The sequence below is a fragment of the Carya illinoinensis genome, chromosome 3, assembly GCF_018687715.1.
Source record: "Carya illinoinensis cultivar Pawnee chromosome 3, C.illinoinensisPawnee_v1, whole genome shotgun sequence".
In the NCBI taxonomy this organism is placed as follows: Eukaryota; Viridiplantae; Streptophyta; class Magnoliopsida; order Fagales; family Juglandaceae; genus Carya; species Carya illinoinensis.
The window spans coordinates 25,604,950-25,608,950 of NC_056754.1; the positions used below are offsets into that span (position 1 = coordinate 25,604,950).

At 33.8% G+C, this 4,001-nt stretch overlaps 1 pseudogene; it reads right to left on the reverse strand.

The window, feature by feature from the left end:
* Positions 1-519: 519 nt before the first annotated feature.
* LOC122304661 lies at positions 520-2,415 on the reverse strand (annotated as a pseudogene).
* Positions 2,416-4,001: the final 1,586 nt, after the last annotated feature.

Here is a 4,001-nt window from a genome sequence, read left to right on the forward strand (position 1 = left end):
CCATTGAACATTACATATGCATTCGACCATTAAATATACCATTCAAATGTGTCTCCGAATAATGTGGTAGAACGTATTAGAATTCAACCGAAATTTCAATGCAATGTGTTCAAACATACTATGGCCATTGAACACGATGAGTTGACTGTTTGGAAGTGAATTTAAGATGAAAGTTTTTCCTCTCGGAATCAGCTTTATGTTTGAATCCTATCGAACGGTTTCATTAAATTTTGTACCAAAAAAAGAGTTTTTGGAATGAAAAGTTAATTTCATCCCAAAAAATCTTTTGGGACAATGATGCTAGGATAAATATTTTTCATTACCAAAACAATCTGGGAACGAAAATGTTACTTTTTGGGATGAAAATTTTTGTTCTAAAAAATCTTTTCTTTGTAGTACTATACGACTAAAATTGCCTGTCATAAAAACTTGAAAGTAGCAAAAAGACTTTAAAGGAGCTGCAATTAGTTGGGTTAACTCTGAAATCTTAAAAACTCAAAACTCTTTATTTCTTTGTTTTTATTCATTGCTACAATAGCTAATCATATCATATAAATTAAGAGACTTTACTAATTCTCTATTAATTTCATGCGGGTGGGCCTCTATAATTGATGGAAAAGAAGGAATCTTGATGATCTTGTGGTGGGGAAAGCCTCCTTCTTCGAGCAATTTCTTCCAATCCAGCTCTGTCCTCTCCTTTCCACTCGGGGCGAAAATCATCATTATCAAATCGAATACTAAGCCTGTCTCATCAAATGGTCCATTTCCGTTGGGCTCTAGAACATTTTCCACAATAATAATCTTCCCAGTCTTCTTTGGTATTGCCTTTGCACAGTTTTTCAAGATCTTGATACAATCTTCATCGCTAAAACCATGCAGTACTCGCTACATGAAGAAATGAAAAAAGTCACATGGGTCGACATTGCATGCATGTAGTCTATTTGGGTGTGTATATAATGGTATATATCAAAGCTACTGATAAAAGCATCGACATGGAAACTCTTGGAAAATTAATCATGTAGTGTTAATACAATAAGGCAAGCATGCATATATTTATATTCAAATTATTATTTTTCATTCTTTCCAGGATTGTGGACTATTTCACCCTGCAGTATTCTGTTTGCAAGATAAAAAAATTAATTTCATGCTACATATGTATATATCGGATAATTTTGTTAAGAACGAAAATTAAAAATCTTCTATATTTTTTCTTAAAACTACATGAAGAGGTTTTGTATATGAATTAACAATTTGGTTCCCAAGAAAGTAAAATCACTAGCTAGATTTTCATTTTTCAGGGTCCTAGTGGAAGAATAGAGATTTATTTATTTTTAAATAAGAGTACATCCTTTAGAATCGAGCCGAACTTCTGAGGTAAAAATATAGACATGGCATATATATTTGGCTTACATCTAATCAAACAAATGGTTGAAATGTCATCTAACATGTTAAGCTAGCAAATGAATGAACGAGACTAAGATTTGTGAATCTACTCAAACATTGATAAATTGATCTGACACTGACGATTGGGTCGATTAATAACCTTTAATAGAATTGCATTAGCATTGGGAATGGCCTCAAACATGTTACCCTCAATATGGGAGACCCCTTGGTGCATTGGTGCCGTTGTGATAACATGAGGTAGATCGAAGTTGATGGCTTTGATGTGTGGGTGTGCTTTCACAATCTGAGCCACCATCTCACCAGTCCCACCTCCCACATCCACCAATGAGCCATTAATGGAACCGAACCCATCTCTGTATCCCCATAAGATGTGCTCTGCCACGAGCTTGGTCGTGCATGCCATTGCATAGTTGAACATTTTATTAAATTTAGGGTTTTTGTGGGCAAAGTCTCTAACCTCACAACCATGGACCTTGCTGAAAGCAGTGCCACCTTCCTTGACACATTGACTAAGGCAAAGCGATGAAGTCATTAACTCTGGATGGCTTTGCATTAGTATGAATGGAACTAGGCTAAATTCAGAGCCTTGCATGAGCCATCTTGATGTGTGAGGTGTCAACCGATAGAGAGTTATCTCCCCACAGTCTGAGGGATGATGTCAACAATGCCGAGTTCCAACACACATCTCAGTGCCATGGAGTCCGTAAAGGCAAATATGTTTCCCCAAAGCTTTGCTTCGCCTTGTATCATTGCCTCCATAGTTGTGAGTTCCATTTTCTCACTCTCTTATGGGGTACTACTTGTGTGCTTCCAATTGGTATATAAAGAGAAAGAGTAGAGTTTGGTAGCTACATGCCCCTCCCTATGGGGAGGGAAGGTAGAACTCCCAAAGCCGGTGCCATGGATCCTAGGGAGCTATCTTAAACCCCATAAATCCTCCTAATTAATGCAATCCATGATAAATTTTGAGAAATAAAGTAACTTGCTCTTTAACCATATAACTCCACTAATTCTCACCACTCCAACACAATTTGTATTTTGTGATAGAGAAAACCGTCACAAAAAATGACCAAACGTCACTAAATACACGTATTAAACCAAACAACATCATTTTAGTCTTAAGAAGGGGGCACACATTGTAGTAGATGCACTATCAAAAAGTGCTCTAAGTAATTCTGAAGAGACAGTTGAGTTAGAGAGCTGTCCTTCTTGTATTATTTTTCTCATTTGAGGATTATTGATCAATGAAGAGGTTATTCTTCTTTCAAGAAAAACAATAATACAAATTTATTCTATATTTGTATATTGTTAATCTAGTACATATATATAATTTGTATATGGATTCTTTACTTTTTCTATATTTTTTGTCTCCTAATTCTATGTCCTATATATATAATAATCACAAATGACAATATAATAAAAAATAACAAAATAACATATATTCACAATAATCACAAATCAAAATGTTCCCAACATATTGTGACCAAATGACAACAAATTCACAACATTTTCACATAAACCTCCAATATTTCCAACATATTCAATAAAACTTCACAATCAAATTCACAATATATTCACAAAACCACAACATATTCAATAAATAGTCACAAACCAATTCACAATATACTATATACTATTTCCAACATATTCAATAAAACTTCACAAATAAATTTACAATACATTCGCATATTTCCAACATATTCAATAAATATTCACAAACATATTCACAATATATTCACATATTTCCAACATATCTAATAAATAGTCACACACAAATTCATAATATATTCACAAAACCACAACATATTTAATAAATATTCACATATTTCCAACATATTCGATAAATATTCACAAAACCACAACATATTCAATACATATTCACAAACAATATCACACTATATTCACAAAAGCAAAACATATTCACAATCAATTCACAAAAAATACAAGATATTCACAAAATGTTTTAGAAATATACCTAGCCCAACAAATGACTTTACAAATCAAATGCTTGAACAAGCCCCAACAAATAATCCTTAAAAAAAAAAACACAATAATAGTTAGAAACACTAAACCACACATCCTTACAAAAAAATAATTTACAAAAAACACCAAAAAAACACAAAGAAAAATAACTTTTTCCTTACCCCTCTTCAAGGGCAAAGCAAAATACACTCAATAGGAAGGAGAAAATCTCTCTCACTCAAGCTCTATCTCACGCAAGATCTCTCTCATGCTAACTCTATCTCACTCTAGCTTTCTCTCACTCTAGCTCTCTCTCACTTTCTCTCTTTGTTATACACGTGAAGGCAAATGGGATGAATTTGCCTTCAACCCGTGCGATATAAGCACACTCCAGACTTGTTTGGAGTGTTTTTTTTTTTTTTAAATTTTTTGGACTTATTGCAACGACTTTTATCGACGCAATAGGTCCATTTAAAGAGAACGGCGTTGTTCTGGACATACCTTGGACTTATTGCAGTGACATTTTAAAGCAAAAGTCGTTGCCTCAAACTGTGAAATGTTCGAATGTTAAAACTCTAGGTTTGAACATTACATGAAATTTTGGGATCCAGCTTTTTGAGCCGCATAGTTTTTCA